This window comes from Atractosteus spatula, chromosome 9 (genome assembly GCF_055471065.1).
Source record: "Atractosteus spatula isolate fAtrSpa1 chromosome 9, fAtrSpa1.hap1, whole genome shotgun sequence".
In the NCBI taxonomy this organism is placed as follows: Eukaryota; Metazoa; Chordata; class Actinopteri; order Semionotiformes; family Lepisosteidae; genus Atractosteus; species Atractosteus spatula.
Window position 1 is genome coordinate 17,290,687 of NC_142714.1, and position 12,683 is coordinate 17,303,369.

General features: G+C 36.2%; 1 protein-coding gene and 1 long non-coding RNA gene across 4 annotated transcripts in view; one reads left to right on the forward strand and one right to left on the reverse strand.

Annotated features, from left to right (window-relative positions):
* bmf1 (BCL2 modifying factor 1) overlaps positions 1–4,010 on the reverse strand; it is a 28,186-nt gene extending 24,176 nt beyond the window's left edge. For all 3 annotated transcript variants that reach the window (XM_088925677.1, XM_088925676.1, XM_088925678.1), the window contains exon 1: positions 3,858–4,010. The gene's annotated coding sequence lies outside the window, so the exon portion shown is untranslated. The remainder of the gene's footprint in view (positions 1–3,857) is intronic.
* Positions 1,507–5,968, forward strand: LOC148828312 (uncharacterized). The gene is made up of 2 exons (XR_016091644.1): positions 1,507–1,546; positions 5,640–5,968. It is a non-coding gene; the product is annotated as an uncharacterized LOC148828312 (long non-coding RNA).
* The last annotated feature ends 6,715 nt before the right edge of the window (positions 5,969–12,683 follow it).

The following is a 12,683-nucleotide window of genomic DNA, read 5'->3' on the forward strand; positions in this document are numbered from 1 at the left end:
GTATTATAGACCCATAAAGTACACCATAAGGCAAACAGATCTGAAGTACCAGTAGTCATGGGGTTAAACATGTATGATTGTTTTATGAATGCTCCAGTGATTTGTTCTACTAAAGCTGCTTTATCATGATACAAATTAATGAAATCACACGGAGTCTGATTTTTAAACACTAGAAATCCCAATTACCCCATTCTCTCTGCAACACAGGTTAAAATGCACTTGTCTTATTTTCATTGTGGACAATTGCAAGCATTTTGTTGTTTGATATTTAAATGTGACCAAAAAGCACTGCATTCTACTTGGCCTAGTATTATAGCATGGCTTTATTCATTTTAAAGAAAACCAGAATTGTAATTAAAAACTAAGTAAAACTGTCATTTTTTCACAATCATATTCAGTGCAATATACAGCCACTTGTGCACTACAGCTCAGAACTTCCTCTTTCTAACATGTGACTAATCTAATTATTCTCTCCAAATGCGAGGAAATGATGAACATGATAACCACTCATATTTGAGGATGGCGCTACAGAGGTTCATGTCAGTATGCATTAAATTTCACAGTTGTGGTTTATTGCAGTTATAACATTGCCCTGATAATCCATCGAAAAATGAAACTTTCATTGACAAATATATTCCTAATTTACCTGTTGTCTCGATGTACCTATACTGGCAAATATCTGGACAAGAAACAATGTCCAATACATCTACAAATACCAAAGGTAACTAACATACAAAAGGTGCAGTTCGTGTGAACAGCAGCAAATGAAACGTTTACAAAACACGTCCTTCTTTTTCCTGAATCAATATAATAATACTTCACCTAACTAGTCTGGGGTGGATTTTCACTACAGCTTTTCACGGCTGGTTGCGTTCAAGGGGAAAAGGTATTCTGGTGGATTTTTTGGGTTTAGTTTCTATATTGCCATTATTTAGGACCCAGAGGAAACATTTGAAATGGAAAGATATGACTCACTCAACACATAAAGGATGTTGCATCATTTTCTACTACTTCATATCCCCGAATCTCCCGCATAATCCAGCAACTTCAAAAACTATAATTACACATTTTAAAACAAAACATTTTAATTCCACGCTGAACACGAAAGGCGGTGACACTTCACTGAACAGTGGTTTGGCTTTATTTTTGAAGAGCACAGGCCAAAATACTTTTTTTTTCCCCAAGGGTTACAAACCTGGCAAATATCACTTCAATCTTTCTTGGGTTTTGTCCTAATTAATAAACGTTTTGGAACGGAGCTACCGCGCTTCGATTAATATGAGAGTTGGCTTGAAAGCGTACACTTGTTAATGGTTCTCTTACACACACTACATACAAAAAGAACCGATCAAGAAGATACAAACTGTAAGTCTAGTAATTTTTTTAATGCAGCCTTTCTTTAATTCAGTAACATTGTATTGCAATGCAATCCGTGCCACATTTTATACAAACGTGAAAAACCTCTCAGACAGAGGGCGGTAGTTCTTCCGTGAATGACTATGAAGGAAAAAGGCACGGTAGGGCGAGATCGCTTCTGCGGGTAAAGGTAGGTTTGTGTTGTGTTGAAGTACCTGATCATTTTTGTAAAACTCTATACATGATATTAATAATATGTTTGACGTTCCACAGCTCATAATGTTCTTTGAATTAAATCACGGGGGTACATACCTTATTCCCTTGACTACGCAAAAGACAGCCATAAAAAGCCTTGCACAATGTAAAAGTAGAGGTTTTTGTTACTAGAACTCAAAAGTAATCTCCCACTGCGTTACACGATAGAAATACTGAACATTTACCGAAAATATTTAAAACTCGAACACGGTCCCATTGCTTTTAACTATGTATTTCAAAATACTTTTATCTTTGCAAAAAAAAATCCTTTGCAATGGAGGCTTAGTTACTTAGCATTGCACCGATATTCCATGCACGCTGAAGCTTATGCTATGTTTTATGAGTTTGAGGAAAAAAAGACTGTAGAGGGGCGCAACTGACGGAAATCTACTTAATCAGCGCTCGGAATTATTTCAGCCTGACTGCACACAGCGGTGTAAAAGAACTTACACCATCCGTTCAAGTTCGCGTTGAAGAACAGTTAACATTCAATATACTAAATCGTTCTTACAGTACTTCCACGCGTGATAAATTATTGTATCTGCAGCCTTATCCAAGCGCTCCAAAAGGACAAAACGCCATCCGTAATATCGATTTGTCGTGCAAACGTCTAGTATTAACAATCTCGCTGATGGAGGTTTTTAAACTTTAGTAACAATGCATTTATCCTGCCAAAGCTAAGAATCCGCGACGTGGTCGGCGTCTCGTCTGAAACTTAAAATTCTGAAGAACAGGCTGTGTTGTTAAAATAAAATACTGTAAAAGCAAAAGAACAATTTGTTTCTATGCAAATGTTGGCTCTTTAAAATTGAGCCAATTTTAAATTCTACCAATACAGATCACATAACTGCACAAAGGAAGAAAAAAAGTGTACAGAGTTCAGTTAAAACTGTGTTAGCAGCTAAGCTGATCTTCAGAGTCTACTGAACTGCATATCCCGTTTAGTAAATTACAGTATGCAAGATCCATATAGATTCACCCATCTAGGGACTCCCTAATATCGGGGCAAATTGACACCATGTTAAAATGGATACCAAACATTTAAACGATCTTTTCTTAATATGTCAGACATTTACGTACCATTTAACACATTTTATTAGTGTTAAATGCACTATAATACTGAAGGCAATAAACTGGATAACAAAAATCTGTAAAAAAAAACATTAAATATGACCTAATGCACAAGAAAATACATCTCGGATGCAGTCGCGTTACCAGAAAAAAAAAGATTGCTTTATGTTTACTTCTTTCGTTTCCGATCCTGGAAACTAAATTGTCAAATGTTTGCTGTTACAGTGTTGCGTCCGACTATGTCAAGCAAAACAAAACAAGCGACCAGCTATCGTTTACGCAGCTCGGGTCAGTCAAATGAAAAATTGCTGGTTTGCACAACTTCAATGAAGGATATTGTCACCGTGTTAAAGCCAGTTTTCTGACTGACTAACCCTGTTGCTGCTAGGCTTGGCTCCGTTCGTATCACTGCCCTGCGACTCTGGAGAGCTGCGCTTGCCTTGACAAATCCCGGAAGCTACAGCAAAAAAACAAAACAGAAACACCAAGCGCGTCTCCCGTCCCCATTCCTAATAGCTCCAGCCAGTAGCAAAGTTTAAAAGGCGGCGACAGTCCAGTCACCTTATTTGACTTAACCCAGATCCTCTGTCTCCTAGTAGTCCAGTTAAATCCAAGAAAGATGACGAAACGTTTCTGGACCGTAAAAGCCCAAACTGACCTTATTGTCACGAATTGTATTAAAATTAAGATCTCGCAGGAAAAACCTTAAAATATCCGTCTACGACAATATATTTGACTATAGTCGCTCTCAATTCCATTTTATATATATATACTACAAAAATGTTTGACAGTGATGGAAGAGGAGTTTTAAAACTTAAGACTGTAGTTTCCTTACCGTCGCATCTGTGTTAACTAGTAAACGCTCAAACTTCGTAACCTTTGGTGCCTGTGCTGGCTGCTAAGTTGTTATAAAATGTTTTTCGAGACTTCTCAGCGTGTTAACAGTCCCACGTATCGCAAAAGGATGAAGAAGACAATATTATCATCCCGTGTATTTATGTTTTTGTTTCGTGCCATGATATTGAGACTGACAACAGTGATTCCAGAAACCGGTGTTTTTATGGCTGCTGTGAATCTTTGATGCGCATATTAATACGCATAAAATAATTGCATCCACATTGCACATGGTAGAGAGAAAGCCAGCCGCTCTTTACAGATAATGGCATATTACCCACCGCCAGTTGCTCTGTCTTTCCTAGCTTGTATCTTCCCTGTTGATGTTGAGGGTTTTTTTTCTGCCAGCGCCGAAAAATAAATCTTGTCCTTATCCCTCCACGACAACTTTCATTGTGGTAGGCATTCAGCAACAAGCCGATTTAATTTTGTTAGACGTCAGCGCAAATTATTCCTCCCCCTGGATCGACGTCATTCAGAGAAGTAAATACAACGTCTTAAAGCTCTGGCACCGCATTTCTTTTACCTTTTTTGAACCGAACTTATATTTTTTGTTCGATGGCCAGCTAACAACAATTCAGTCAGCGTTATACATAATGTATTGCTTTTCTAAACGGAACAGTTTCCCTAGTAGCTTATTATAATAAGCCTAGTTAACTTGTAAGAAGTTCCCTATGCAAAAAAAATTACCGAATATTATAAACATTATAAAACTAATTTACGTTTGATGTCATTTACGGTCATTTATACTTTTCCCGTTTTTTCTAAGCTAGGGTTGAATATTTTTAGGGGTACTATTCGAATAATTATTGCCTTTGCAGTTATTGCTATTATTACGGTTAAAATAATTGCATTATGTAGAATAGTTGTTTTGTTAAACTCTTTTTAATAACGAAGAACGGGTAATGGGGACGAGTGGTATCACTTTCCATGTAAGCATCGCTGTATTACATACAGCAGTCCGCCACAAACCTCCAGCTTGGCGCTTGTGTAAGTAGGCAGCGCTGTATCTTTAAGACTGTCAAGAATATTGTCACACCGCGCCAATCACGGTTTGTTTTGGTCCCGCCTCTCCATGTCGTACTTTGACACGTGGCTGGGAAATTCCCCAAAGAACAGCGTTTCCTGCAGACCAAGGGGAGGTGACTTATTTTTGCCGCGCTTTGCTCATGTGTTACATAGGAAAAGAAAAAAAAACAGTTTAAGACAGGGCAGCTTCGACAGCCTGCCGCTTAGCTTTAATTGATAATGACGATGAAAATGGTTATGTACGAAGCGATTCATTTTGGTCTGAGAGTGAAGCTAATGGGAACAAAGAACCGACTTTTCATTGTGAATTCAGGGGGAATTTGGTATACAGTTTCTCAGCAAATTGTACAATTACTAACCGCAGCTAAAATACCCGATTTTAGTAGGCTGGGTGAAGGCTGAGATACCCTTAAGTTACACTAGTGCAAAAACTGAGTTTTGCTGAAGTTTTGTCTTGTCTTCAAAACCTGTTTCAGAGGCTTACTGTTTTTCTTTCATTTTACTGTGACCAAAAGTTTTATTTATGCGGTTTATTTTTGTGTATTCTGTTTTGTTTTATTACAAAACAATATTATGGAAACAACTGGCACAACCACAGTTATTCATCATTCTACAGCTGTAAACTACTAACACTACCGCTTCTTTATAGTGCAACTGCTTGTGCTATCTTATACTGTTTTTATCTTATTATTGGAGTGCTCAGAAGTGGGGAGGACACACTAGTTTTTTAAATCTTGTTAATTGACTTTAAAGTGTAAAGGCTGACTTTAAAAGCAAAGGGTGGCCCTGATGTGCAACAGGATGTGCTTACTGCCAAAGGGAAACTTTCAGTCACTCTGCACGTTTCTGAAGGTTCATTGTGAACATGAGAGAAATTAACAGAATTTGAAAGTTCTCCTGTGTCCTGTGTGTATTGAGAATCATGCTGGAAACATTCATGTTTGTAACACATTTTCACACTAGTGTTTATTTCAAAGCCTGTTCATATACAAATGACTAATTTCTATTTCTTTTCTTTTCCTTCTTTCTTTCAGCTTTGAGATTTTGACATGCTCAAGATATACAGTTTCAGATAACCAGAAAAGCCACTGATGGGGTAAAAAGTTCACATATCACCCATAATTTTTTAACTGAGAGAGCAGATCAATTTACAGAACTGACCTGGTGGAAAAAGTGTGGATTTTTTTTTTCTTTTAATAGCCATCCCAAATCTCATCTTCACAATGCAATTTCATTAAAATGAAGTATATTATGGATATTAAAAGTGCCTTTGAATTAATTTGCCCAAAGCTCTCTGCAGTTATATTCAGTGGTTACAGTATGATACATAAGAAATTGTGAAATAAATGTTACTCCTGCTTTATCTGTGGTGCAGTCTTTTTTTCAAAACAAAATATTTATTCCTGTCAGTTTGGCATCCTCTCATTTATTTTAAAAAACAATAGTACACTTCTAGCTTTGACTTTAGCATTTGTCTTCAGTTTTTTTGTGCTGAAAGATAAATTGGTGGGTGGGAGGATCACATTAACAAACTCTTCTATCATTAATCCAGAATTACAGAATAAAACATGTCTGAATTCTGCTGTTTTGATTTATGTACATTCTATAATGAGCAACATTAAAAACGCAATAAATGTGAATTGGAACCTATAGTGTTTACTGTGTCCTTAGTGTTTCTCAATATATGGGAATATCCCAAATTGTAAGAAAATAGTCCCAAGGAATGTTTTCAAAAGGGAACAATTTTTTATCTTGTTGATAAGCATGCTAAGTATTATAGGGGATATACTGTCAACAAAATGGTTTATCTCAGAGGCTATCTCATAGTAGCTTCTGCCCTGAATGCAGGATGACTCTGAGGACAGGAGATTGGATATTCTTATTCAGGACTCCCTGTTGTGAAGTTGAATTTTCCTAAAGACTGCTATGGGTTTGGGCTGGGCTGAAAGTCAGCAGGGGGTCCTTTATCTCTCTGGAGATGGCTAAGATGTCGGCTGCATGTGTCTGGTGCTAGATTTTGTCTGCCAGGTGCAGGAAATAGTAAACTTTACTGTTCTACTTTGGATTAGCGACTCATTGTGAGGCTGCTGATTCGATAGGAATAAGCTGGTTAAATTCATGGGTTTTCTTACAAGCACAGAAAAAATCTAATAGTTTGTACTTTTCACAGTGAGGGAAATGAGACATTCAAGCATTTCGGGTGCTGAAAGGAATTCTGGGAGGCTCTGCGGCACAGTGGTTAGCATTACTTTGCAATGCTGGGGTCCTGGGTTCAGTTCCGTACCTGGGGTGCTATCTGTGTGGAGTTTGTATGTTCTCCCCATGATAGCATGCATTTCGTCCAGGTGCTTCAGTTCCTTGTGTCTGTGCATGACCTGTGATGGACTGTCCAGGCTGTATACTGCCTTTCTCCTGCTGTTTGCTGGGATAGATTGCAGTTTCCCTTTGACACCGTACTTTATCAATCAGCTAGGAAATACATGGATGGCTGGAACGGAATTCTGGAAGTCTGGTATAATATGGCAATAAATTATTTCCTTTTATTATGCTGTTGACAATACTTAACAGTTCTTTTTCTTGTACAGGGAAAGAACAAAAAATTAGTAAGTTTGCTTACCATTTTCATACCAAGCATTTTATCAGTTATTGTAGCCACTGAATCATTCCTACCTATTGGGCTCCTCTTTCATTTCACAAACACATTTTACTAAGGAGGGGTACTGTCAGAGCATTTCAAAGGGGTCTCTTCTATGCATGTTAGTTTAATACAAGAATTATGCTACAGAGTTTTGCATTAGCTTTACTGAGGCAGTGCAAAAGCAAATGAGTTCAGCGTTGTTTTCATGCTTATTCGGGTGGAAAGATTCAGCAGAGCTCAGTGCCACAATTCTGTCTAAATTTGCCCTTGGGGTTGGCATTGTAAACACAAGTACTTTATGACACTTTTTTAAAGGTAAAAATCAAGGACCACGGTTGTTTTTGCCATAGTACAGTAAATTACAAATTGAACAGTTGTAATTGCGTTACAATAGATTTCAAAGTTGACTAATCCTACTTACCAAGAAGAAGATTTATGTGTAAATGCAGCTAAAATAAAATAAGAAGGACAGCTTTTCTGAAATAATTATCATTCTTGAGTTCAGGTGCCTTGTTAGAAATGTGGTTAGTCAAAATAGTAAGTAGTGTCTGTTACAAAATTAAGGCCAAGAGCCCAGTGTAATCAGTTTCAGTAAAGGTTGTTCCGATAAAAACTAAAAGACTTCTGAAGAGATTAAGCCTTGTCAATCATTTCCTGTGAACTTATCAGCTCATGAGAAAGTAATTGTGAAATTAAGCCCACAATTCAAATATTTTGGTACACTTTGTGCTCATTAACTTGATTATTGTCCATAAGCACAACTTCTTAAAAGCAGCATAAGAATAACTTTGGCAAATACAGCAAATATTTTTGAAAGAATGTGATAATAGTGTGACATTTGTCAGAAATAATCGGCAGTCCAGTTTGCTTTATTTAAGATAAAAAAATATATGTGGTAAATTATGAACACCACATGTATATATATTGTATATATGTCCATATATGTCCTTGGCCTCCTCAGTAAATTATTGGCAGTCCAATTTGCTTTATATAGGATGAAAATATATATGGAAAATTATGAATACCATGTAATATATGGTCAATTATGGATCTACTCACTGGTTAAAATTTTAGGAACACCCACAAATATGGAAAACATCGACTCTGGTCAGGATGACCATGTATTTATAGAAATACTTTTTTGCAATTAGAGATGTCACAGATTCCGATTGGTTAACTCTATCAAATGAATATAGTGGAAATATACTGTATACAGTATGTGCTGTGTGCTTGGCATTAACTCACCGACCATGTAAATCAGTGAACACCACAGCATCCTACATTTCCACCACACATTGCATTTAACTAATATCAGACTAGCTGGAAATCTGATCATCAATGTTATCTCTTATCTTCTCATTTTAGCATTAAGAACTACATTAATTAAGAACTACGTAATAAGTGGAAATGTGTTTGACTTTACAGAGAGAAAATGAAAATAAATGTTGATAAAAAATACATATCTGAGACTGTACTATACTGAAGTAATTTGTTTCATTCAGAAATGGGCTTAAGTTATTTTTTTCTGCAAACATAAATTAATTTACATTTATGTTTCAATAATCCACTTTCAGTCATGTGGTTAATATGGAACAAGTTATAGGTTTATTCCATGCTGAACAAAGAAGAAAGGAAACACAATGTTTCGGCAGTGGAGCCTTCTTCGGGTGTGAGGGTGTTAATATGTGGTGTAATGTGGTTATATGATTAAATGTATACTTATGCAATGGTATTGGATATGTGCAGTGTGATGTTTTCCATCACAATGACAACAAATGAGAGGAGGCCATTCAGTCTATCTTGCTCATTTAGTTGTATTTATATTCCAGTAGTCAGTACATTCTAAACCGTGAAAAGTAAACTCTCTCCCGATATATGAAATCCCTCTCTAGAAAGTGAATATTTTAAAGCAGCCAAACATAGCGTGCCTTATTTTGGAAGGTAAGTTGAAACCTAACAAAACACCTAACAACAACTCACATGAACACAGGAAAAAGATCTAAGAAGTACATACAAGTAGTACATACCATCACATCACTGTGCAGCCTTATACACATTGCATGCGATTATAGTATTTTAATTCAGATATGTTAAATTAGGCAGACGTAGCAATGTAAAAATTCTGTTGGTGGCAAAAATTTGCAATTCAGTTTGGCATTTGAAATCTGCTGTTTGTAGGCCAAAGTGGTCTTGCCGACTTTCCCTATCTTATTCCCTATTTCCTTGAATTAAGTTGGCTCTTTTAATGATTTCTATTTCAGGTCTGTTTGTTTGATAATTACTGCTTGAAACCTTTCAAGAAACATTCAGTGATTGAGGCACTGATTCCTAGGATGCAATGATTTGAAAAGCTGCACTTATTTACATGTGGTTTAGAGGGAGGGACAAGTGCTTATATATTAATGTATAAAGTTTTTGCAAGATATTGTTTAGAATATTGTGTCACTATGTTACAAAGAAGACACTGTCACTTTGAGGCTTGTCTAAAGTAGTGCAGCCAGATACATTCTTGTGCCCAAAGGAATGTTTTACTTACACTTACAGAATATATAAATTTGTCCTTTTTAAACCTGAACAATCCAATTAATTGATTCAATATCAATAGATTAACCTGAAACAGAGGACCATGTAAATGGAAACGGGCTTTTAAGACTGTGAGCAGAAGACACCACTCTGTATGAAAGATTGTGAGAGTCTGGGACACGTTGTTTAGCATTGCTGTTGAAGCTGATACCATGACTTCCTTTAAAAATGGCTTGATGAGAAACTCAGATGAACTGGCAAACCAGCAGATCAGATCAGAATGTTAAATATGAAAACTCTCCATTCTAATTTCTACATTTTAGCAATTGGGTTCATTGTTCCATGATTTCGTTGAAATAAATCAGGCAGTTTGGATGATGAAGAAATCAAAGAATTTTGCTTTACTAGACATGCATCACAGGTGAGAAGTGAACTTCAGCATTATCAGCATGGGGGTCTTTCGCTGAACCATTAAGGACTACATCAAATGCATGAGAGACCACAGCAGAAAACAAATGATCTGGGGCAGCCAGGAGGGGAAGAGACCATGAAAAAGGCTTCCTTCCTTCACCACAAAAAACTACAGAACCTTTCAGTTTTTCCTTTAAAGTATAGAGCAAAAACAAAGCTGTGCAAATGTAATAATAACAACTATACACCATCATCAAAATAAATCAATTAGCTGCTCTTAAACCACTAATGGTCAGGAAACTTTCCTAAATAAAAAGCAAAAGAAGAGAACATCTAGGTGGCTCATATAATTACATGTGCTTTTATTTCACCTGTTCTTTTGTAGTTTGCAAAAGAAGGTCTTTGAATGAACAGGTGATTACAGGTGTGTGTACAGGCATACATACCCTGAAGTCATGAAGTCAGTGGCTCTTTTAAAAGTCATGTCATAACCTGGAGACTTCTTTATAAATTGTTTCTTTCTTTTTTGAAATTACTGGTATCTGGTTCATCTCTTAAAATATTTTCATTGTAGTTTAACCCTTTACATCCTACCAAGAATTTCTTTATAAATGTAATAGCATACATAATTTATTGAAATGAAAAGTTCAAATAAAGCATCTCTTCATTCACTTATCAGGATTTTGTTAGACAGGAGACAATTGTCCTGTTTTTTTTTAAACATTTCTTTTTGGAAAGAAATATAAATTTAATGGTCATTCATATTTGTCTTGTTTTGAGGAGCTAGAGCATGGTGCTCTCATTTAATAATCATTGCTTTTTATCTTTGACTTGTGAAAAAAAAAAAGAAGCTGTGAGGAGAAATCATTTTTGCAAGGTCTTTGTTTCTAAGCATAGAGTGAAATATAGATTTCTTACCAATATCATAAATTGTTTGCGAAATTTCAAATGAGTGTTTTTTTAGAATTTACAGAAACTTGTTCAATTTTGGTTAAAACAAGTAATATATACAGTAGTAATATCTAATTACAGAGTGAGAGCCTAAATATTGCATTGACACTCATTTGAACTGATCACAAAAAATAAGGCATTCAACATTGCTCATAGAAAGTGAAAGTTTGTAAAGAAAGAGGAAGAAACATTTTACCACTGAGTGGCAGAAATCTTTGTTGTAATGGCACGACTCCAAGAAGTGTCCTTGTGTTTTCAAGGTTGCTTAAAATCAAACACCTCTTAGGACCACTCAAGAACATTTTAACACATAACCATATGAATCCATTAATGTCATGCCTTTACAGTACTCTGTTGTTCATTTGTACAACAGCAAACACCACTGTGATGTCACATCGTATGGCCTGTTGCAATAGCAGTCTGAATGGTGTGCTAACTTGTTTATTTAGTTGTTGTTTTTTTTATTTAAAAAATATAGTTAATGCACAGGCAGTTTATAGCTGAAGTATGTCATTTCCCCACCACGTCTCTAACATGTTAATGTGATTTATTCATAATTTAAAATTCTATACATTGTCTGGTTATTCATGCCAAAAAACAAAATAACCAAAATGGCCTTGTCACAAACTGCACGCAGGCACGGAGACACCGTCGCATTCCCACGAGCACCCACTAAATAACTTCACGCTCTTTGTCTATTTGAACTTCCACTCTGTAACTTGTCCTCGCTCACTATTGAGGTTTCCTCAGTCTGAGCTGCGTATCTAGTTGGCGATTTTCCCTGACTTCTCGTTTGTTCTTGTGACCTGTGGATTTTCTGAACTACCGCTTCTGATCTCCGACTTCGCTCTAGCCTCACGACTTGGATAACATTTGCCTAGGATTTCAGTTTTCTCTCTCGCCCTCCACACGGGGTCTTTTCCTACCTTTTCCCTCAGAGTACGTAACAGGCCTATATAACCTCTAAATTGCAATGGATGTGTTCACTAAAATAGGAAGGTGACAAAACAACTCCTGTTTGAAGAATTATCTTTCACAGTTTGTCAGTTAAATCCTTACCTTTTGAAAACTTTTATGCAATTCCTCAGATTGCTATTATTAACATTAAATGTACAGTATGGGTATATTGTAAAGATATAAAATGCTTTGTGTAAAGATTTAAATATCAATGACTTTGATGTATATGAGGAGCATGTTACTCTTTGGTTATGATTACAATGTATCACCTTAAACCTACTTTAAAGTTTACAGCCCATTATACGTTACTAATTTGATTTGTTTACACAAGCTAATCAAATAAGAAAGGTCTGTGTTATGTTATCATATATACTGTATATATTAGGAGCTTAGAGCTGTAAAGCCTGTAAGTATGGCAGTTTTATAGTTAAAATGGATTTAGGCAAATCCGCTTGATTATCTTAACATGATGCTATCCCATGAGATAGCAGCCAAGTATGATTTATCTGTATTACTCTTCTGTAGTAGAGCAGTTCAGGTGAATTCTGACAGTTGCTTATTTGATTTAAAACAATATTGAAACTCTTAGGCTGGTTTG